The 24845-nt window shown below is 43.9% G+C and overlaps 1 protein-coding gene across 3 annotated transcripts in view; it reads left to right on the forward strand.

Annotated features, from left to right (window-relative positions):
- Tet2 (tet methylcytosine dioxygenase 2) overlaps positions 1 to 24845 on the forward strand; it is a 79931-nt gene that overhangs the window by 11939 nt on the left and 43147 nt on the right. For 2 of the 3 annotated variants that reach the window (XM_032897290.1, XM_032897291.1), the window contains exon 2: positions 17902 to 18046. The exons of the other annotated variant lie outside the window; for it this stretch is intronic. The gene's annotated coding sequence lies outside the window, so the exon portion shown is untranslated. The remainder of the gene's footprint in view (positions 1 to 17901; positions 18047 to 24845) is intronic. 3 annotated transcript variants of the gene reach the window in all.

Genomic DNA, 24845 nt, shown 5'->3' on the forward strand with positions numbered 1-24845 from the left:
TGCTTAGCAATGGGTTGACTACAATGAGAGTCTGAGACATTTGTTTATCTGTTGAGTTGTAGGCTTTGTTTAAGACTGAGTCTTCTTGTGTGGCCTAGGTTGTCCTTGAGCTAACTACATAGCTTAGGCAGCCCTCAAGCTTGTGGTAGTTCTCCTGCCTCAGCTTCCATTATGCTAGAATACATACCTGGCTAAATCCTTTGGTGCATTCATGACAGTGCGGGGGGAGGGGGGGAGTAAAGTGAGAGATGATTTCATATGCAGTTTAATAATGAAGTTCTCATAAGTGTCTTAAACTGAGTGTCAGCAAGTGTTGAACACAGACGTGCTGGCCGGGTGAGAGGAAAACATACAGAAATGACGACACTAATAGTTTTCAGTGAACAGTAAACACTGTCACCATGAAAACTCCAAGATTGACTGTCAACTGATTCCTGCTTTTGTAACAAATTGTCAAATAGTGGATTCTCTCTCGTTCTTTGCACTTTTAATAATTCTTATAAACTACAGGTTTAATTCTGCGTGTTCATTTGAATTTGATTTTTTTGTTGTTTTTGTTGTGATTGTTTTACAGGCCTTGGGCCGCTTTACCTCTGAGCTATATCCTCTGTTTCATAGTTAATGTGCAAGTGTGTGCATTAAATGCCTTTTCAAGCACTTATATGATTACCCCTTTGACATTAACCACCTTCAGTCCACTTTTAAATTATTTATTAGATTTGAGAAAAGCATAGTTCATACACAGCATTGTGCACTGTGACCAGATATAGACTCTAACGAATGAGGTGAGACAAGAGAAGACGGTAAGGGAAAGTCGGTTTGCTGGTGTTGCTTGAGAAGCAATATGTAATTCTAATCCCGGCAATAGTAACCACTTTCTGTTCTGATGGTTTCTGTTTCCTCGGATTCCATGTTTACGTTAGATCATGCCACAGGAAACTTCTTTTTCACTAGGTATGTGTGCCTTTATTGCGTCGCCTTATCCTATCTTTGCCTGCTTCCACCATCTGGGAGATGGAACAGCTAAAAGTTTTGCTATGTCGCTAAGAGGCGCTGATGAGATGTCTGGGATTCAGTAGTGCTGTTTGTTCCTCATGCGTGTTGAGCGTTTGTCTAGATCAGGGAGAAAGCGACCCTCTTCTCTGCTTCCGTGGAGCGGGCAAGAAGCAGGGTTTTGATCCCCTTGCCTGTTATTCCAGCATCGTGGAAGCTGAGGCAGGAGGACTGCCATAAGTTTGAGGTCAGCATAGGCTACATAGCTATTTATAGACGATCTATGCATCCGAGGACTTTCCTGGGATATTTCCCAATCATTACTCGAAGGACTGATTCCTTTATTGCCTGGCTGGTCCTTGGTCTGAACTTGGCATAACTTTCCCAGTGTCGGGCCCGGGAAAGAATGCACAGAGTAGTGGCATAAGGTCTGAAGAGATGGAGAATCATTTCCATCCTCGGATTGTTCTGGTCAGATACACTAGCTCCTGTTGTCACCTGTTTATGACCCTCCTCTATTATTCTTATTAGGGATATGGAAATAAGCTTGACTTTAGAAATGTTAAATGATCGCATGAATGGCTTAAAAACTATCAACACTGAGAGTGCGTGAGGTGGTGACTCACACCTAGTTTACCAGCACTTGGGAGGGGGAGCCCGGAAGATATAGAATCTCAGGTCATTTGATGGAGGGTTTGAGGCCGGCCTCTCTCTGCCTTGAGTGTGCACCATCATACCAAGCTTGTGGGCTCACTGTTTGGCTAGGTAGCCCAAGCTACTTGCTAGATGTCGGAGGACGACCTCGAACTTCTGACCCCGTTGCCTCCAAGTAGTGAGACTACACACCGTACTTGGTACAAATTAAACATTAAAATTAATATAATTAGAAGTATTTATATTTTTATTTTTCCTTACCATAGATCATTTCATTTTTAAGATTGAACAATGCCAGCCAGTGGTGGTGCACATGCCTTTAATCTCAGTACTGGGAAGGCAGAAGCAGGTGGATCTCTCTGAGTTCAAGGCCAGCCTGGTCTACTGAGTTCCAGGACAACCAAGGCTAAACAGAGAAACCCTGTCTGGAGAAAACAAAAATTCCATATTGACCCACCTGACCCACCCCTGCCAAAAGAAGGTTGTGAAACTTAGTATTTCTCCAGCATTTACTTCTTTCCTTTCCTCCCTTCTACCATAATGTTTTTGTTTTTGTTTTTGTATTTGTTTACTTAATGTGTGAGGGAGAGTGTATCTCCAGTTCTATGCTATTATGCCATATTGGTAAGTCTGTAAGTTCCATATTTTGGGGGCGGGGCTATAGCTCATAGACGGGCAAACATGAGCAAGGCTTGCTTGGGTTAGATGCTAGCAACACAAAAGAAAAAATTATATCCTAGTGCCATTTATACATTTATAGCGTGTGTGTGTGTGTGTGTGTGTGTGTGTGTGTGTGTGTGTGTGTGTGTGTGTTGTTTCGTTTCTTACTGCTAATGGAAACATCATGATTTTGATGTCTGGAACTCAGCCCAAGGTGTCGTAAACATGTCGAGCAGGAAGAGAAATCCTCACACAGAATTTGGCTTGCTTCAGGTGTTAATATTTTAAGCATCAACTTAGGTGAATTTTGTTTTCATATATTCTTTAAATTCCTTAAAAGGACGCTACACTTTAGTTTCCTTCATACACACTCTCAGATTTTCCTATAAACATTCTCTTATTTTTTTTTCTTGAAAACTCTAATCGCTTCTTGCGCTCTTCTTTAAATAACTATTTCTAGTCAGGAATGTGCATCTGTGTGTGGGTCTATGCGACTGAATGTTGTGGAAGTCAGAGGTCTTGAATAGGAAGTGGATTTTAAGGTCTCATCTTGGGCTGTAACACACAGAGCGTCTGTCATCTTTTTCCCTCCCTGGGCTTGGTCATGCCTCATTCTCTCATATCCACCTCTTCTCTTCTCTAGTCTATAACCTTAAGTGTTTTGGAGGGCCGGCAGAGAATAGCAGTCCTAACCTGTACAAAACGCTTTAATTTCTTCTGCATGGTTAACAGAAACACACTTGTGTTTAAAGTCATTTGGAGTAATTAAAATTTTTATTTGCTAGAGACTGGGTCTTACTGTGCAGTACAAGCTGTTCTCAAATTCTAGATCCTCCTGCCTCAGACTACCGAGCAGGGATTGCAGGTATGCACCACCATGCCTGGTAGTTTGGAATCGTTTGAACTAAGAATTTAGGAGACATTGGTGGATTACTGACCATCTGATATTGCTTGTGTAATATCCTATGTCAATATTTTAAACATCCAACTGCTTCTTATGAAAGCAGTTGACTCTTTAACTCCAAAATCTCATTACAAAGAATTTAGGGAATAACTTAAAATGTTGTTCTTTTTTTAATTTTTTATTAATTTTTTATTTATATGAGTATACTGTAGCTGTCTTCAGACACACTGGAAGAGGGCACCAGATCTCATTACAGATGGTTGTGAGCCACCATGTGGTTGCTGGGAATTGAACTCAGGACCTCTGGAAGAGCAGCCAGTACTTTTAACCGCTAAGCCATCTCTCCAGCCCCCAAAATATCTGTCTTTCTTCTTGACATTATGATCCCACACATTTATTTTTTGTCTTTGTATTTTCCGACAGGGTCTCTCTTTGTAGTTCATTTCCTAGTGCAGCTGGATTTGCAGATGGAAACCTTGTAATACAATTTCCCAGGAGCTTGTGACTCAAAGGAAACATTGTACCTAAAGTATGCTTCACAATGGCAACTGTATTCTTTTTCCACATTCTTAGAATGCTACAGTGTTTCAAGAACCTTGTGTGCTTTAAAACACGATTTGCAACACCATCTTTGAGTTTTAAACAACCAATTCTAAGCAGAGGGGAGGTCGGTTGATTCCTGCTTTCCAGAGTGTCTGCTAGCCTTGGGGCTAGGAGAGATTGTGGTTTCTGGTATCTCTTGGCATCTGCTCTTATGATGAGATACAAATCTTCTAGCTAGCTTCCTTAGACTTCAGATGTGCTTGGCATTATCAAACAGTCTTACCTTGATTTGGTGGTACACACCTTTAATTCTAGAACTTGGGAGAAATCAGAGAGAGTTAATCTCTGAGTTTTAGGTCAGTCTAGTCTACAGAGTGAGTTTAGGACAGCCAGATCTTCATAGTGAGACCTCGTCTCCAAAGCAAAACACAAAAAGAAAAAAAGAAAAGGAAAAAAAAAAGAAAGAAAGAGAAAAGAAAGAAAAGAAAAAAAAGGCAGTCACAGGGTGTGGAGGCCTCGAACACCTGTTTCTTTTCCACGGGACCTGGGTTTTGTTCCCAGAACCCACATGCCAGATGGTGACTCCCAACCATCTATAACTACACTTCTAGGGGATCAGGTGCATTCTTCTCCAAGGTCACTAGGGACACATGACTCATAGGCATAGATGCAGACAAAATACACATAAAAACAAACCTAACCCCCCCAAACCTTTGGATTTTGTTTTAGACATTTCTTATTTATTACTAATATCTTATCCCATGTTTATGAGTGTTTTCCTGCATGTATATCTGTGTACCACATGGTGTCTGGTGCTATAAGAGGCCAGAAGAAAGTTTGGATCTCCTGGAAATGGCGTTACAGACAATTGTGAGCACTCACATAGGTGCTGGGAATTGAACTCAGGTCCTCTGGGACAGCAGTCAGTCTTAACTACTGAGCCATCTCTTGAGCCCCCACTAAATAAGTTTTGTTTGCTTTCTTGAGAACAAAGTCTCTCTACATAACCCTGGCAGTCTTGAAATTCACTATGCAGATTAGGCTGGTCTCGAACTCACAGAGAGATGTACCTCCTTCTGCCTCTTAAGTGGTGGGACTAATGGTATGTTCTACTGTATGGCCCAAAATATTTTTTTAGAAAGAGGTCACAGGTGGATAGGATGATTTGTTATGTGCAATTTTCAACAGCTTTCAAAATTCAATTTTATATTGTATGGTAAGGTATGTCTTTAATACCAATACTCCAAAGGCAGAGTCACGCAGATCTGTGAGAGTTTCAGGCCAGACTAGTCTATATTATATAGAGAATTCTAGTCATCTAGGGTTATACAGTGAGACACCTAGTCTTGGGACACGTAGAAAAGAAAAATAATAAAGAAAAAAAGAAAAGAAAAAGTTGGACTTTATATATCCCTATATAGAGTTGAAGTGGAGGTTGGTGGTTTTGTGTTTTAGTTTTTAAAAATGGCAGATTTCCTGTTTGCAGTCTGTCATGTAGAGGACATAGAAGTCACCACTCCGTCCAAATGACAAGTAAAGATGAGGGAGACGAAAACCAACAGTGCTTGGTTCTTTCAAAAGAAGATCAGAGGAAACCCATAGTCTGGTGCTGAGGAGATGCAGGCAGGCAGATTGTGAGAGGCAGAGCTTGTCAGCAATCCACAGGAAGGACTGACTGGACCTACTTTCAGGGTGGGAAGACCTGGGCAGTCAGTGACTTGTTGGGGGCTTGGTGTGGCTAAGGAGTGCAGAGTCCTGAATCACCCAGTCAGTGCGGCACCCACTCGAGCCTCCTGGGCCACCAGCTCTCCCTCGAAGTTGGTAGTATATCATCACATGCTTCCTGGCAAGAAGGGGAAAGAAATCATTTTGATATATGCCAGAGAGTTCCATTAGACTTTCAAGGAACTATTGAATAAGACCTACATTCTGACTTTTCCCCCCTTTCTTATATTTGGCTTCACTATGTGGACCTGGCTGTACTCGAACTCACAGTGATCCCATCCCCTATCCTGCCCACTCTGGAATTTTATCAGGTTCTAGCCTAAACCTAGCCAGAAGGAAGAGAACTACCCAACTGCAGACCACTCAAGAAATCCAGTTTTATCCAGCTGGCTGAAATACCTTTGAACCACAGTGGTGAAAGTTCATGGTGCAAGGCACAGGCTCACAAAAGACAGAGTAGTCACAGCAGAGCACAGTGTTCCTCTCCTGCACTGTCAGAGTCTTACCGAGGGCAGTTACCAAGGATATTGTGAGTGCCATTGGACAAACCATCGCAAGGCATTTACAAAAAAGATACTCAAAAAAGATGCAAATATAATACCAATATGGGAATTACCAAGATTTGTATTATATTTGTATCTAATACTTATAGTGTTTAGGTTTTTTGCTTTGTTTGCTTTTTCAGGACATGGTTTCTCTGTGTCACCCAGGCTGTCCTGGAACTCACTCTGCCGACCTGGCTGGCTTCAAACTTAGAGATGTGCCTGCTTCTGCCTCCTGAGTGCTGGGATTAAAGGCGTGTCCCACCACTGCCTGCTTATGTGTTGTTTGTGTGGTGTGTGTGCACACATCCAGTGAGGTCAGATGACCTCTAAGAGCCAGTTCTCCTTTCAGGATGTGAATCTCGGTGGTGAAACCCAGGTGTCAGCTTTAGCAGCTCCATCTCGTTGGACCCAGAAGCGGTTTTAATGATGAATATGCTAATGAGTAAGGAGAAAAGGTAGAGGGATGCAAGAACAGGTGGACGATGTCGACAGAGATAGACATTTTCAGAAAGACCTAAAGAGCTGTTGGATCACAAGCATGCTGCAGCAGGAGTGGCAAGAGTGCCTTCGATGACTTCGCTAAGAAGCTGGATGTGACCAACGAATCTGAGCTCAAGGATATGGCCACAGAAAATTCAAAAGCGAAAATGAAAAAGGAAACGGGCAGGGAAGGGCAAGCAGAGCATACAGTTGGAGAACTTCAGGACACACCCAAAGCTCAGATTGTAACATTAGGAAGCCAAGAAAGGAAACTGCACAAGTATCTGAACAGTCTCAAATTAATGTCAAATGCGTGATCATAAGTCCAGGCTGCTCACAAACCTCGAGCATCCCACCCACCCCTATCCTAGTGGCTGAAGTAAGTAGCCTGCTGTCTTCCTTGACTGACCCATGGCATTATTCACGACCAACACTTAGCTCTCTCTGATCTTTTATTAAGAGCAGGATCTACATAGAGATGTGACTCCCATAAGGGTCTATAGGAGACAGTGGGCTTTCTTCAGTTACCTTCTTAACAATGCTCACGGCTCACGGTACAAGGGCTACAAAGCAAGTTAGCATCTTTACCGAATGTGCAGTTAGTATCCAAGATGAGAATATCCTGTTTGGTTTTCTTGATTCCTTCCTTCCTTGCCTCGCCGCAAGTGAGTTCTTGTAATAGAAAGTTATTTGTTGACAGCTGTGACTCTTAACGTGATTTATGCTACCTCTGACCTGCATTCTGTATAACACATGACTTCATCCATGGCAGGGAGTGCAGGTGACATGTACACCCTGACCTGGCATACACCTAGTGCCTTACTTAAGTAACTTACTTCATCCGTGCTTGCTGCTGGAAGGCGGTCTGAAGTGACGCCGGGTAAGCAGTGCCTTCCTAGTGAGGAAAGGCCAGTCTATTGGGTTCTTATCTATGAGTACCGAGAATTTTTTTCCCATTTGTTTATTCTCTTTTCTTTTTTAATTTGTTTCTTCGGTTGGCCTTGAGCTTGTAAAGTCTTCCTACGTTAACTTCTTGAGGTTATTAGAGACCAGCTCACGCACAGCTTCTCAACGTAGCTTTCTAAGATGGTCTCAATACTTGACCTTAGCCCAAAGGTCCAGAAGCCACGGAATCTTTAGCTTCTACTTGTATCTTTCTTATTTGCCATTAGGGGAATGTTTGTGCGTGCCTGTCGGTCTTTACATAGTCCATGAGTGCTCCAGTTGATCACAGCCGATATTCCTTGAGACGATTTTTTGATGGTTTCCACCTTGTCCCGTAATGAGGCTGGTTGGACGTATTGAGGATCCCCTCTGTTTCTCTGCCCCGCCCCAATCTCCACCGTAGCATGGTTGCAGACAGCTCTTACACTGGTTTCGATAACACCGAAGCTACAGGCGGCTGGAACTCCTTCAACAAAGGGCAGTCAGTGGGCACAAAGTTTTTGTTCAGGCATCTGTTTTAGAAGACTTAGCAAATAAAAAAATAGATTTTGAACATTTAAAAAGTTATTATAGGGGAATATACATATATCATGACATGTATAGAGGGCAGGGGACAAGTCTGTGTAATATATTCTCCCCTTTCATTTTACATGGGTTCCAGGGATCAAACTCAGATTCAGCTCGTACAGTAAGCACTTTATCTCCTGAGCCCTGCCATCTCCCTGTCTGATTTTGGACATTTAAGGAGAATTTTTACATGCTGGAGAGATGACCTGATTCAATGCCTAGCACCCATATAATGGCTCAAAGCTATGTGTAACTCTGACACCTTCTGACCGCCACAGGCACCAGGCACATACGCGGAGCACACACATACATGCAAGCAAAACATCAATTATTATCCAGTCCATAATGCCGCTCTGTGTGAACATGTCCTACCTATGATCTGCGCCGTGCTCCAGAGTTTGGTTGGTTGGTTTGTTCCGTTAGTGCTGTTTTGAAAATGTTTATAACAAATCAATCTTCAAGTAGCAATAGTTATGCTCTCTCTGTATAACAAAATAATAATTACTTTCATTTAGATAGTCATGTGTGTTATATATAAACATTTGAATTCCTTATCCATTCATATGATTATCCAACCTTAAGTATGACATGTACTTTTGGCTTTCTGTTTGTTCGTTTGTTTTATTTTGCTTGATTTTTCAGATTGGGTCTCACTGTCTTGCCTTTCCAAGTACAGGGTGCACGCACCCTTATGCCTGACTGAATTTGTACCTCTCCGTGCTATCTGGCATCTTTACCTGGGGGGGGGGAGGATAGTTTTAAATTCAGTTACCTGGGCCAGAATTTGAAAAGTTAGCCTCTTGCTTCCATTTTCATTGTAGTTCGATATTATACATTTTCATATAATTTTGAAAGTATTTTTAAAAGTTTGTTATATTTAAATTTTTGGGTTTTTTTCACCCCCCCAAGTTCCTCCCCTTCTCATCTTGCTCTCTAGCTATCACTAGAGTGAAAAGTGACATTTCCCCTCAGCACATGTTAGATTCAAAGAGACTTAACGACGGTCGGTCTTTTTTTATCCCTCAGGATCTGTGGGAAGAAGCAGAGCCCAAGTGCAGCAGGTGCCTGAGAGAGGCTGTGCTGCTCACTGAAGTGCTTCCAAGGGAGCTGACAGTCCTGCTGCCTCAGCCAGGGCCTCCCTCCCTGGGCCTGTCCACCATCGTGCAACCAAAATAATGCATGGCTTATAGGTAGGCCGTAGATGAGGACTGGGACCCTGCTCCACCCTGTGACTCAGGCTTTGCATGCCAGATGTTAAATGTTTTGTTTACTATTGGTTATGGCAAGAGAGACCTCATTTATTTAAGTTGTGTATGCCTCCCCCTCCCCCTCTTCTTTTTCCCTTTGAGATAAAATTTTGCCTTGTAGCCCAACCATGCTGGCCTGAAACCCTGACGCTTCAGTGCTTTTTGATAAAAATCTGTGTTAGGTGTGATAGCATATACTTTTAATCCCAGCACTTTGGATACAGAAGCAGCTAGGTGTCTGTGAAGAAATTCTTGGAAGCCAGCCCGGTGTATATAAGTTCCAGGCCAGCCAGGGCTACATAATGAGACCCTGACTAAATGATGATGATGATGATGATGATGATGATGATGATGATGATGATGATGATGATGATGAAGGGGTGGTGGTGGTGGTGATGATGATGATGATGATGGTGATGGTGTTGGTGGTGGTGGTGATGGTGGTGATGGTGGTGGTGACGGTGATGATGGTGTTGGATGGTGGTGGTGATGGTGGTGGTGGTGGATGATGATGATGGTGATGATGGTGATGATGGTGGTGGTGGTGATGATGATGGTGATGGTGGTGGTGGTGTGATGATGATGATGATGGTGGTGGTGGTGGTGATGATGATGGTGATGATGGTGGTGATGATGGTGATGGTGGTGGTGGTGGTGGTGATGATGATGGTGATGATGGTGATGATGATGATGGTGATGATGGTGATGATGATGATAGTAAGGACAATAACGATTATGATCAAAGTTCTTATCTTTGTTTTCTGTTTGGGAACTGTACCATACTTTGGCACACACACAGGCCTGCACACATGGTCTTAATCTTGAATTTCTACTTCCTGCTCCTTCTGCCTCCACGTCCTAAGTTCTGGGATGACAGGTGCGAGCCGCCATTGCATGATTGTGATAGAATTATTTTTATTTCATCTTAAATAAAATTTCTAGTTTGCAAAATGCATGATCTGTTCTAACAACGCGGATAAAGGTAGCTCCAGAGTTTTCTTGCTTTTGCGTCTTTTTTACAAATCCTTTCCTTTGCTTTTCTATTAGAAGTGAGGTTTGATAAAAACCCACCTGGCTGTGGAGTTGCTTGCCTGAAATCTGAGTGCTAGAGATGCTGAAGAAGGAGACTCAAGGGTCTGAAGCCATGGTGGGCTACGTGGAATCTTTGAGGACAGCCTGAGATTCAGAGCCAGACCTTGTCTCGAAAAAAACAAAAAAGGAATTGATTAAAGCATGCTCGTTTAAAATCCAATACTACTGTCCCTGAAGCGACACTATTTAAAAAGCTCTTTGAGGTTCATTTTTTTGTTTTTAATTACGTATCGCACAAGGCTGTGTGGCATGTGAGTACAGGTACGCAGTGAGCCTGAAGGAATTGGACTCCTTAGAGCTGTAGCTGCCGGTGCCCAACCTATGTGCCAGGAGCTGAGTTCTCTGCAGGGAACAGTGTGTGGTCAGAATGGCCAGGCCATCTCTCCAGCCAAGTAATGCTTGTTTTAAAGAAAATAATAATAGACCAAGGGTCACCAGCCTTATAATGTGGTGTTGGAGGGGGAATGCTCACGTCACATGTCGTTCTGCGTCTCACCAGGCCTTAGAGTCCATCTAATTGATGTTGGGACTGACACCACTCCTGAAATGGCCTTAAATCTCCCCTCATGTGGACGTGCCTCCACTCGACGGCAGGACTATGAGTCATTTATGACACAATTCATAGTTTAACATTCATTCTTCCTGAATGTTTTAAAGACATTGGAAGTAAGGTTAATGTAAGCCTCATACTTTCCTCAAAATGTTGGAAGGTAAACTATTTTTAATATCTAGCGTCATAGATTTTTTTAAAAAGATTTATTTATTTATTATATATAAGTACCCTGCAGCTGTCTTCAGACACACGAGAAGAGGGCATCAGATCCCATTACAGATGGTTGTGAGCCACCATGTGGTTGCTGGGAATTGAACTCAGGACCTCTGGAAGAGCAGCCAGTGCTCTTAACCGCTGAGCCATCTCTGCAGTCCTAGAGTCATAGATTTAAAGCAGCTCTATAAAGCACATACAGTCTACTTCTGATCCTTAATGTGTGACCACTATGAGTAGTGCAGTCAGTAATTTAGTCCAGTCGAAGACTTTTTTTCTCCCAGGAATCCACCATGGCACCTTATGACATGAAATTCACAAATCTAAAGGAATAGAGCTTATGCTTTTAAACTATCTCTGAACCCAGCGATGAGCGTTGTGACTGTGAACTGTGGTTACACATTTCTTCTTAGGGAATATTCTTCGTAAAAACTGTGTTAGTAGAGGTTAGAGGTGTGGCTCAGCTGGTAGAGGAAGCTTGCCTAACGTGCAAAAAAAAAAAAAAAAAAAAAAAGCCCTGGGTTTCACTCTTTCATACTGCATTAAACTATACACGTTGGTAAGTACCTGCAATCCCAGCACTCAAGCGACAGAGGATTGGGAGTTTAGGATCAGCCTTGGCTGTGTAGCAAGTTCAAAGCCAGCTTGGGATATGTGAGAGTCTGTCTCAAAAAAAACCATGTCTTTTACAGTCATGTAACAGGAAAAGTTAAGATACTTCCATCAATTTAAAGTACCTTGTGTTTCTGTAGATCATCCGCTCCTGCTTCAACTTTTTCTCCTTGTGTAACATTGGCTGGCCTGTAACTTGCCAAGTAAGTAGCTCAGCCTAGATTTGAACTTGTGGTTATCCCCCTGCCTCTGTCTCTTAGAGTACTAGGGTTGCAGGTGTATATCACCACCTCTGGCTGTTTATATGATATATGTATTTGTCCCACCAGAATCAAAGCCAGCATCTAAGTCAGTGCGTCTCAACCACTGAGGATCATGAGCCTTTTTGAGGGCCAAACAACTCTTTCACAGCAGTTACCCAAGACCATCATAAAACAGAAATAGTTACATTATGATTCATAACTAGGAAAATCGCAGTCATGAGATAGCAACCAATGTTGAGGAATAGTATTAAAGGGTCACAGCGTTAGGAAGACTGAGAACCTTAGAGCTGCTGCTCTTGGGTTCAAGGCCAGCCTGGTCTACAAAGTGAGTTCAAGACTAGCCAGGGCTGCACAGAGAAACCCTGTCTTGAGCTCCTCCCTACCCCCACCCCCCATTGCTTTCCAGTAGAATTATTGTCCTGTATGTAACCATATCAATATATCCTCTCTGTTAGTTGGTTTCTGTTGCCTTGGAAAAGCCCAAAGACCAAAAGCAACTTACACAGCAGTTGTTTTCTGCCTTGTGGCTCTGCAAGGGTAAGACTCACCATGGCGGGAGGTAAGGGAGCAAGCAGTGGGCATAGGGGCAGGGACAGAAAACTGTCAGCTTACATCTTTAACTGAGGGGACAAAGAACAGACTGAGCTAGAAATGGCAGAAGATTTCAATTCTTAAATCCCACCCACAGGGTCATACAAGGCTGCATCTCCTAAATGTTTCCCAAATAGTGCCACAGCCGAAGGACTCAGTGTTCAAAGGCCTGAGGCTAAAGGGGAAATTTTTCATTTAAACAACCACAACCACCATTAAAACCACTGCAAATGTTATATCCTCTTCTTTCTCCTCTCCGCTCCACCCCCTTTCAGTTTCAAGGTTTCTCTGAGTAGCCCTGGCTGTCCTGGAACTTGTTCTGTAGACCAGGCTGGCCTTGAATTCACAGAGAATCCCCTTGCCTCTGTCTCCTTAGTGCTTGGGTTAAAGGTGTGTTCCACCACCGGTTTCTTCCCCTTCTCTTTATATGGGATTTTCAGAAAGAATCCACAAATGTCTGGATATCAGAATGGCACCACTGTTGTAGGAAGTCTTATTTATTTATTTATTTTTTTTTTTCGGAGCTGGGGACCGAACCCAGGGCCTTGCGCTTGCTAGGCAAGCGCTCTACCACTGAGCTAAATCCCCAACCCCTGGAAGTTTTATTTCTTATTTAGTGGATTTAAAGTAAACCAGATCTTTTGCTGTCTTTCAGAGTTAAAGATTTAGACATGCTTGCCATTGGCCCAGACTTTGACCAAAGAGGTCAAATACTGCAGGTGTCAAGAGTGTCAAATGTGTATAATTCAGACTCCAAAACTTCCATATGCTTTCCTTTTGTATGGCCGACGGTTTGGGAACAGGGTAGGCCACACTCCTGCCTCAGCTTCCTGTCTGCTGAAATAACAGAGAGCTGGCTGGCTTTCTGCTACATTTCTCCTCATTTCCCTCCAGTGTGGATGTCCCATCTTTATTTTTTTTTCTTTTTTCTTTTTTTTCCGGAGCTGGGGACCGAACCCAGGGCCTTGTGCTTGCTAGGCAAGCGCTCTACCACTGAGCTAAATCCCCAACCCCCCATCTTTATTTTTAAACATACCCACTATACCTTTTTCCTCACAGTGCTTTTTTTGTTTGTTTGTTTGTTCATCTCTGGCGAGGATGTAATTTGACATATATCATCTGCTCATAGTGCAGAATTTATAGGTCTCTCTGGCATGCTGCCTGGCTCCCGGCTTTCTCTCGGAGCAGGGAAAACACTGTGATGGCCATAGTATCTTCAATGCCGGCTAATAGTTCAGATTTGTTTGGGATCTCAGGTCTCTAAACACTTGACCAGAAACAACTCGCTTGGGGCCACCTTTGTGTTTATCTTGCTGGAATTCGTTCTGCGAATTCCTGCTGAATTCCTCCTTTTACTCTCTGTGTAAGTTAGGAGGAACAAGAGCAGAAATGACATGAGGTCTTCCTTATTTTCCCCCCCCCTGTGGTTTTGCTTTAAAGCGGTTGTCTCCTGTGTGATCATTTTTAAAGTATTAAGGAAAAAGCCATCGCTGCCAAGTTGCTGAGATTCTGAAATAGCGCTTTCTTCTGAGAACTGGGCTGCTGAGGTCATTTACTAGCTCTGGGTGTGTGTGGAAGGGGAGAGTCATCTTGTGGACACACCCTGCTGAGGTCAGTAACCTGCTGTGCAGTGCGCTCCATCTCCTCTGACCCCATTTAGACCTGGAGGATCTCAGCAGGCAGGGGCAGCATCTGCGCAGGAAGGAAGCCGCTAATGCTGGGAGGCTCGGAAGGACCCTAAAGGGAAAGGAAGAGCCAACAAGATGAACCTGGAGCCTTCGTGACGTGTGGTTAGCAATGGATCCAAGTACTGACAAAGGATGGCTTTGTCCCTGGACATGGTGGCTTATGTTAGGAATCCCAGTACCCAGGAGGCTGAGCAAGGAGGGTCAAGGCAAACCTGGTCCTCATAGTCAGTTCCAGGCCAGCCTGGGATACAGACTGAGACGGTGCCTTAAAATACAATGATGAGGAATTTCAAAAGAAAGATATTATACTCAGTGTACCTTGCTCGTATGAATGTACACATTTAGAGTTTGAGTGACTGACTGGCTTTTAGAGATTTCTTTCTCTTCTGTTAAAGGCCTGGTTTGGCTAGAGAAATGGCTTGGTGGATGAAATGCTTAATGCACAAGAGTGAGGACTCCCAAAGTCCACATAAAATCATGCCTGGAAGCTTCCTGGGATCCCAGCACCAGAGAGACAGAGATCCCCAGGGCAAGCTGGCTAACTGGACGAGCTGGACTTGGAGAGCTGCCGGTTCAGCCTGAGACCCTGCTTCATTACATGCAAAGCAATGAAGTCGATGTGTACACACACACACCACACACACACACACACACACCACACACACACACCACACACACACACACACACACACACACACACACATACACACACACCACACACACACACACACACACACACACACACACACACACACACACCACACACACACACATACACACCACATCACACCACACATACACACACACACACACCACACATACACACACACACACCACACACACACACACCACACACACACACACACACACACACACACACCACACACACACACACACCACACACACCACACACACCAACACACACCACAAACAGCCACAACAAACCAAAACAACACCCCCACCCACCCCCACCCCAACACACACTCACACCCCACACACACCCCACACACCCCACACACCCCCCACACCCACACCACACACACACACACACACACACACACACACCCCCACACACACACACACACCCACAAACCACACACACCACACACACACACCACACACACCACCACACACACACACACCACACACACCACACACACACAACACACACACCACACACACACACACACACACACACACACACACACACACACACACACCACACACACACACACACACACACACACACACACACACACACACACACACACACACACACACCACACACACCCCACACACACAGATGCATACCTCCCATACATAAAAACAAAGGAAGAAAAGAAAGAAAACGCACTTCCTGGGTTTGAAATAGCATTGCACCCTGCCACACAAACATGGTAGGTCCATGGTAGACCAGAGGCTCTGGGACTCAGCCTCCTACATTTAGGAGACACCGTTGAGCCTAAACAACAAGCCCAAAGGCTTTAAGTAGATCATAAATTTTTAATTTATTATTTTAAATTTTTACCTTCTAGAAAGATCTGTTTTGAAACACCGAATAACTAACAAGCCTAAAGTGAGAGTAGATTTCAACTTAAGGAGAAAAAACATCTGTCTAGGAACTACATTGAGTTCAGAAAGATTGCACCTTCTAGAGTACATCGGTCCGCTGCTAGAACTTCCGTTGTTAGTCGTAAGGTTTTGCTGAGAGGTTGTTTGGGGCATGGAAAGCTGGAACCTCACGGTTCTCTTTGACAGTTTGCCAGTTGGAATCCCAGCCAACCAGATAACAAGTTGTAGCAACACTCAGCCCTCTAGGACACACGAGCCTGTGCCAGGCCTGGGAGAGAAGTCTCTCTGAGCACGCTCACGTCCAGCTGAGAGGAGAGGGTGCCACAGCCCCGTGGTGTACACAAAAGTATCCCAACGAGAGAGGCTTACAGTCGGAGCCCTGATCGTACTTAGTATAGTTTTACTGTTTTAAATTTCAAACAGAAAACAAGAAGGCAAAAACTCCCTTGCCTTCTTTAGTGCTCTGTGGGGAAGTGGTTGAACTCAGCTGGAGAGACCTCAAGTATGTGTGTCAGGAAATGGCAGTGACCTCTTTTAATCTGCCTTAGTTAGGTTTCACTGCTGCGAACAGACACCATGACCAAGGCAACTCTTATAAAAGGACAACATTTAATGGGGGCTGGCTTACAGGTTCAGAGGTTCAGTCCATCATCATCAAGGTGGGAACGTGGCAGCATCCAGGCAGGCCTGGTGCAGGAGGAGCTGAGAGTTCTACATCTTCATCCGAAGGCTGCTAGCAGAAGACTGACTTCCAAGCAGCTAGGAAGAGGGTCTTGAAACCCACACCCACAGTGACACACCTACTCCAACAAGGCCACACCTCCTAATAGTGCCATTCCCTGGGCTGAGCATATACAAACCATCACATAATCCTACCAAAAGTTCATTGAAAGAGGTTAAGGTAGAGAGAGGAAGAGAAGCGAGAAAGATCCGTAAGTTCATCTTCAGTGTCAATCCCTGGATTTCCTCACGTGTATTAAGGTGAAGTCTGTGGCAGTGTCTCCTCTCAGCTTTCCCTTCAGGAGTGATACATTTATCTGGTTGATGTCATCACCGATCCTGTCAAGCACACCCAAAGCTTTTGTTACCGTAACTGAGTCATTCTTTTTTTCTCTCCATACCTAGGATGTCACTGAACTCTGTGTTTATGTACTAGTTGTAGTTCCCCAGCCAGTCATTTTCTTTCGGTTCAGACTCAGTTTCAGACTATGCGTTTTCTGACTCAGTCACACCACACATAGCTATCGTGCTAAATGTCCTACCTCTCATTAGTCATAGCACCTTTTAACCATTTAGCACTCGTGAGGATAAATACAATCAAAGGAACATGCAGTAGTAAGTGTTGGTAAGGTTGTAGAAGGCTGGGAACTCCATTTTTCTCTCAGGTAACTCCACCCTTATGCTTAGACGTCTAAATTTCCTCCGAGGGCTACAAGGGCTAAAGCATGCAAGACTTCCGCTGTGTCTTTGACGGGTGGATTAGGTACTGTTGTTTTCAATGTATATTTTTCTTCTCAGGTAATCTTTTAAACATGCGTATTAGAGAAAAACAAAAGCTCCAGAACACAGGGACTACCAGTTGTAAGGCCTTCTCCTTTCCAGAGCAGCCAGCATGCATGGTGTGTACAGAGTAAATGCCACTAGTTAAGCTAGTGCTTCATGCAGTAAGTGCCAAGGCTTAAATAAATGGTCTTCAACTCTGCCTTCCATAGAGTCGCTGGGGTCAAAGTCCTCCCAGAGTCCTCAGGTCAGAGTGTCTGGGTGAGCCCAACAGATCTTGCAGGTCAGTGGTGCGGAACCTGGTTGACCATCGCAAGGGTTGAGCTGTTGGTTCTTGCTTGTCTCAAAAGTGCTCTACACAGATGGGATTTTTATTGGGACATTGGAAGGTGTCACTGCTTGGATGAAAATGTTCTAACCCTAATTTCTTCTTCACACTCAGCAATGTACTTAGGCCTCTGGCCATTTAGACAGCACACTGTACCTTTAGTAATAAGCGTAGGTGCCCTGATCCTATTTGCAAACTAAAACCAGGCAACCTCTGTCTTCTCTAGGTTGGTAAACATTCAGCAGCTTACCCTCCCAAGACTGTCCATGCCCCTGGTTCCTGTTCTGCTACGGTGCTTGGAGGCAGGAGATGGACTCGCTCACGGTCTACAGGACATGATCCAGGAGGAGCAGTGAGGGACAGTGCTGCTGGTAAGGCGGGGGCACGGCGGGCACCTGGCTTGCATGGGCAAGGTTGTTTACATGGCTATTCTCTCCTCCGTCTTTAACTCCAGGTCTCACTGGTGATTACAGTACTCAACTGTGCACAGCACACAAGGATTAGATTTTTAAGATAAACCTCTAAAGTTGAAGGTTTTTACGCATATCTGTATTTTCAGGGTCGTTATTTTTATAGAGGGTTCTTAACAAATCCTTTGTCTGATTCTTTCTGAAAAAGAAGTAGAAGTCTTTGCCTACTACTCAGCATGGAGAAGTAGAATGTTATTGTCACCCCGCCCCTGTCCTTCCCCTCCCTTTCTGACTCGTGGACAGCCACTTCCTCGTGGACAGCCACTTCCTCAGTCAGCGTTTGCAATTGATTCTAGGTCTACACTGAGCACTGGGAGTGGAGGCTGCTGTGGTACTAGGCAGCAGGGCACTAGCAGAGAACTGAGGTGTGACATTCGCAGCAGATCTGACAGGCACTCATACCACCTTCTGAGAGAACAAAACAGTGGCAGTGGCTGGAGGAAAACCCAAAGACCTCCTCGTGTCTCTAAAGTTGATCTTAACAAAGACCAGTTGGCTTTCAATGCACTGAACTACTAGTTAGTTTTCCAAACTAAGGGTTCTTAAAAGAAAAGGGAAGTTACTACGTTTATTTATGTACTTAGGGGGAGACATTTGGCATCATATTTGTTTGTGTGTGTGTGTGTGTGTGTGTGTGTGTGTGTGTGTGTGTGTGTGTATAGGTCACAGAACAACTTGTAGAAATGGTTCTGTCCTTTTTTACCATGTGAGTTCTGTAGATAGAAATCAGGTTGTCAGGGGTTGGGGATTTAGCTCAGTGGTACAGCGCTTGCCTAGCAAGCACAAGGCCCTGGGTTTGGTCCTCAGCTCTGGAAAAACAAAAAAAAAGAAAGAAATCAGGTTGTCACCCTTGGTAACAACCACTCTTGCCTATCTTGTCAGTCATAAACATGGCCTCTCTCTCTCTCTCTCTCTCTGCATATACTCACATGCGTGCATGCACATGTGGGCATGTGCGTGTACTTGTACTTGTGGAGATAAAATGGCAACCCCCAGGAATCTGTTCTTTCCTTCTACCTCGTCGGTCCTGGGGAATCAAACTCAGGTCGTCAGGTTTGCCAGCAGAAAACATTACCCACTAAGCCATCTCTCTGGCCACAAAGTAAGGACTCCTTATAAAACCAATTTCATTTACTTATATGCATATATAGAAGTAAAGAACAAATGGATGCCCCTCCCCCACACCACTGGAAAACAAAATGCGTTCTATAGATTCCTTTTCCTGTGCGAGAAGCCAGATGAAGTGGTACGGTGGGTCTTGTGAGGGGGCACTGGTGGTCAGAGAGAGAGAAGAGAAAGATTTCAGCTGCGTTCCGTAACTGAGCGGGTAGTTCGGACGCAGGGTATCTTTATGCATTCGTCATAATGAATCCTGCATAGAGCTGCAAGCTCTGTCCCCGTTCTTGGGGCATGAGGATGTAAGCATACACCCTGCCACTTGACGCTTCAGAGTGACCGGCTGACTCGTACCATCTTTGCAGTAGCCTTGGTTAAACCGCTGTGGCTTCAGAGGTCGCCTAGATTACCTTTGTACCATGGGGGTTTCGGGTCATTGTAAGGGAACCCTCAGAATGAAGATTTTTTTCCCCTAATAATATTCTTAGGCCTCCTCTTTCCCTGCTCATGTTGGACATCTTGGGTAATGATGAACAGAGCAGGCTTTACTTTCTCTCCTCCTCACCCAATCACTGCTCACTTGTCCCCGTGGGTGCCAGCCATGACCACTCCTTGACTCTTGTTCTGTATATGAGATCTGGGAACATGTATGTTAAGATGGAATTTTTTATCTCTTCAGGGAGATTGTAGCATGACTCAGAAGTCCTCTTCTTGGAGGCGGAGGGTGGGTGAGGAAGGGAATGTACAAGTTTGTGGGAAAGTGTAAGAGAAATAACTAAAAATGATTAGAAGTTAAAATGTTCAATGTTGGCAAGTTGTCCTGCTGGGGAGTTATTTCCTTTAACCCCCTCTTCTAATCTTAGTTCACACTTAACATCTACAGTTGGGTCAGCTCAGCCTAGGACTTAACTGTCAGTAGTAAATAAGTGGGTGACATATTTGAGTACATTACTGTGGGTATGTCTAAGGCCTTTAAGCTTAGGAAATAGACAGCAATAACAGGATGGTTTTATCAATCTATAGGGTCAGGCACAACGTAACTTCCAGTTTTCCACAGCATATATTTCATTGTCATCACCATTATTTCTGTTACTGATCACTAACCTTAATGATTCCTTCAGTTTTTATTTTGTTTCATTCCAGTATTTCTTTAATTAGTTCTTTCTGTGTATGGTTGTTTGACATGTCTGTCTGTACCATTGACCCTCTGGGAAACAGGCAAGTCTGTTCTTGACAAGGTTCCTCTCACTCCTCAGGTTCAAATCACCTAGATTTAAAATTAAGACTTAGGGAAACCATTGCTGTGAACGGAAGTCTGTAGTCATTTGCCTAACCTCATGAATTTGCCCTTTGAATCTTGGCATAGTCTGTTGTTTGTTTGTTACTGACTTGAGGTCAAACTATATTGTGGTCTGACTTAAGTTATCCTCCTGCCTCAAGTTCCCAAGTAGCTTGACCCTAGGTCGCCATATTGCCCAGCTGACAATTAAAACAAACACGGATACAGCAGATCATCTCATGATGGGATCTTCAGTCTCCGAATGAATTCCCACCTCCTGCCATTTGTTACTGCTTTTAATTTTTAAAACTTTTGTTACGTTTATTGTAATTAGTGTGTGGACACATGAACCCACGTGACCTTTGGGAGTTGGTCCTCTCCCTCTACTGTGTATATAGTGGGGATGGAACTCGTTGAGTTCAACCGCCTTTCTTTACCTGTTGGGTTATCTTGCTGGCCCTGTTTTTAGTTCATTTTTTAACAATAAAAATAACTATTTAGTAAGTGAACAGCAGAAGTGTATTTGAACGGTTTTGATCGTCTGCTTTCAAAATCTCCGTGTTCATTTCTTTTCCTCTCTCCACCCTGGCACAGCACGGTTTGAGCAGTGGGCGAATCGAGTGAGAGCAGAGCCCTGTGACACAGACCAGCATGTGTGGCCTGTGTTTCTCAGGGGCCAGAGAATATGAACACTGTCATAGGATTCTGCTGAGGAATTTGGCAATCTCTGAATTCACAAATAGCAGGGCGGCAGCCTTGTGTTACTACATATCCACAGGAGACGAGTCTTTTGCATTTAGAACAAGCAGAACAGACTGAAATAGAGCGCCACCAAGGAAGTCGTCTTCACTGTCCTTGGATTTCAGGCCCCTCTCCCAGCAGAGTATCATTTGCCTCTGTTGATCTCATGGGATATTTTAAGCAGACATCAGAGTCTTGGTGAAAACACTTTGTATTCTAAACTAAAATCAGAGCGCCAATGGGGGCTCTAGAAGTGTCTGCTCATTGTTTGAGGTATTAGCCTACCAGATTGTTTTCTTCAGTGTGGAGATGTTGTGTATCATCTTAGATTTGAATGTTGAGATCAGGCCAATAATCGTTTTCCTGTAGAATTTCTGATCCTGTAGTGAATATTCTATTTGTATTTAAGGATTTTGTAATTTTTTGACCAAAGAATATACTCTCCTTAAATCTTAGTGGGGGTTTAGACTTAAACGCAACAACTTGATATCTACCTTGAGTATTTACTGAATCGAACGAAAGGTTTTTTTTTTTGTATCCTGCACACATAAAAACCTGCACAAATAGGTTCAGAGCAGCTTTTTTATGGATGAGTGCTTTGTCTGCATGTGCATATGTCTACCATGAGCATGCCTGGTGCCCACAGAGGGCAGAGAGGGTGTTAGCTTCCCTATAACTTGAATTGCAGACTGTTAGGAACCACCAAGTAGGTGCTGGGAGTTCAGGTCCTCTGCAAGAGCGGCAAGTGCTCCTAACCATTGAACCATCTCTTCGACCCTTTTCTAGCAGCCTTACCCACAATAGAGAGTTACTAGTGTAAGTCAGTCCTTAAGACTCTCCAAGCCATCCTTACGGGTATTTTCCCCTCTTCTTTCCTTCCGTATATGTTTTTCCTCCCTCCTTCGAGCCCTTCTTTCTCCTTTCCTCCACTAAACCACACGTAGCTGGTTCCTTCTTCCTTCCCTGGTTTCTGTACTCAGTCTTCAGGTTTGGAGTTAGAGCTAATGTGAGAGAGGACATGTGACAGTCATCTCTCTTGGCGTGGTTATCTCGATCAACATGACCTTCTTCTCTAGCTCTACCCAGAGCACATTCTAGGTCTTGTCCTTGCAGTTTTGGTGTCTGTCTTTTGAGGCAGTATGTCATGTGATCAAGGCTGGGCCAGTGCATCTGAGATACATTTGCTGATCCTCTGGCCTTCACGGCCTAGTGATACGGTCTTGGGTGTGTACAGTCACGCCTTGCTCTTGATTAAACTGAATTGGAATACCTAAGTTTTATTTATTTATTTTTTTTTGTTTCCATTTCTCTGGGAAATAAAAGGATTGTAATGTGCAATTTATAATGAGTACAGTCCATGCGTGCTCATACTTACATACTTATTTAAACGGTTTGCCTTTTTTTGGACTAAAGTTCCTTAGGAAAGGAAACAAATCTCTGTGTCTTTGTTAACCTAGAATGAGGTCAATTTAGTCTAAAGCAAATTAAAGTTGATTGTGACTAAACAGGATTACAATCTGGGAAAACAGATTCAGGCCTTCTAAAATGTGTCCAAGTTCTAGAGAATGCAGCCATGTCTGTAGCTCTGAACCTCAGGAGGGGACAGGAGCGGACTTATGCCAATTTTCTAATCAAGAATTGTTAGTGCTGATGGACGTTAAGCTAGCCTACTCATTCTGTCCTTCTTAAGTGCCCCTACCTCCACACATGCACAGTACAGGGTCTTACTATGTAACCCTGGCTGACCTGCATTCCCAGTGTATGCCTGCCTCTGCCTCCCAGGTTAAATTCATGCACCACCGAGCCCACTGGGCACATTAAATGTTCTTTTACAAGGGAACTAGGTAGCTAGCTGTATGGTGGTACCTACCCATAATCCCAGCACGGGGGAGAGTCATTCATTCATTAACATTCCTCTGCTTCTGTCTGTCTGTCTGTTTGCTGTCATCCCCATCCTTCTCGCTTTTGAGCTCAAGCATTAAACTCAAAATCCTCCGTCAGCCTCCTGAGTGCTAGGATTGAAGATGTGAGTTGGAACCCAACTGTGAAAAATCAACCTGGGATGGGAGGGACTGGATAGTGAGGACCTTGTCATAAAACAAAACTTGTGACTTCTAGAATAATTAAATTATTATCAAATTAATTATTATTACTATTATTAAATTGCTAAATTATGTTACTTAATGTGATTTTTCTTTTTCCTTTTCGTGTGTGTGTGTGTATGTGTGTGTGTCTTGGATATATATATATTTTTTATCCTTTAATCTTTTTTTTTTTACAGTTCAGACTTTGTTCCTGTCCTGGTCTGTCCTCTGATGGTTCCTCATTCCATACCTCCTCCACCTCCTATCTCCAAGAGGATGTCCCCACACCCCACCCTACCCCCAAGTCTCTCTGAGGGTTAGGTGCAGCCTGGTTGGTGACTGAGTGTCTGAGAGATCTCAGGGGTCCGGGTTAGTTGAAACTGTTGGTTTTCCTATAGGGTCGGTTTCCTCCTCAGCTTCTTCCAGCCTTTCCCTAATTCAACCATGGGTTCCACGACTTCAGACCATTGGTTGGATGTAAGTATCTGCAGTGTCTCAGCTCCTTGCTGGGCCTCTCAGAGTACGGTCATGCTAGGCTCCTGTCTGTAAGCACAGTGTAGCATTGGTAATGTAGCCAGGTCATGGAGCCTCTGGTTGAGTTGGATCCCAATTTGGGCTCTGTTCCTGGACCTCCTTTCCCTCAGGCTCTTCTCCATTCTTGTCCCTGAAGTTCTTTCTTTAAGACAGGAACAGTTCTGGGTCAGAGTTTTTGACTGTGGGATGGCAATCCCATCCCTGTGATTTTTCTTTTTTAATTTCAGTCAGTTTTCAGATTTGACTTTCACTTCTTTCAAAGTATATATGAAAACATTTTCTCATGTGCCTATGCAGGTGTGTCTGTGTATGTCTGCATCTCTCTGTGTCACTGTGTCTGTGTGTCATGTCTGGATGTCTCTGTGTGTGTATCTTTGTGTGTTTGTGTGCTTGCACTTGTAGGCATATACTCTACCTACGTCACACTGCATGCTCAGCCCCAAACCTCTGTATGGCAGGGCAACACACAAGTCTATAACTGATGTATAGAACCCAAAGCAAATTATTTCAAAACATGCCGTTCTACTGTTGAGTAAGATGCTTGTTTCTCGTTTTGGTTGAATTTTCCTTTCCCCTTACATTCTGTGACATTATGAGATATGTCAGTTTTAAATTTGCCTCTGGCTTGTAACTCCCCAAAGCAGGCTGAGTTTATTCCCCCTCGAGGTAGGTCATAGAAACTGGACTTCCTTGAGGAATGTCACCAATGCCACCCATGCCCTAGGGGGATGGGAGAGGCCCAGAATGCTAAGAAGGCACCTCCCTGATCCACACCTAGTCCATTAGCATTGAATGCACTTGGAAGCCTTATAAGCACTGATAAACTTCCGTGTCCTCTAGCAGGCCGAGCAGAGGGAGCTGGTAAGTTCAGATGTGTTTGTGTGATGTCCCAAACCAGGTAAGGAAGCCTCAAGCTCTCTCTCTTGCTTCATTCTCCAGCTTTCTT

The sequence above is a fragment of the Rattus rattus genome, chromosome 3 (assembly GCF_011064425.1).
Source record: "Rattus rattus isolate New Zealand chromosome 3, Rrattus_CSIRO_v1, whole genome shotgun sequence".
NCBI classification, from domain to species: Eukaryota; Metazoa; Chordata; class Mammalia; order Rodentia; family Muridae; genus Rattus; species Rattus rattus.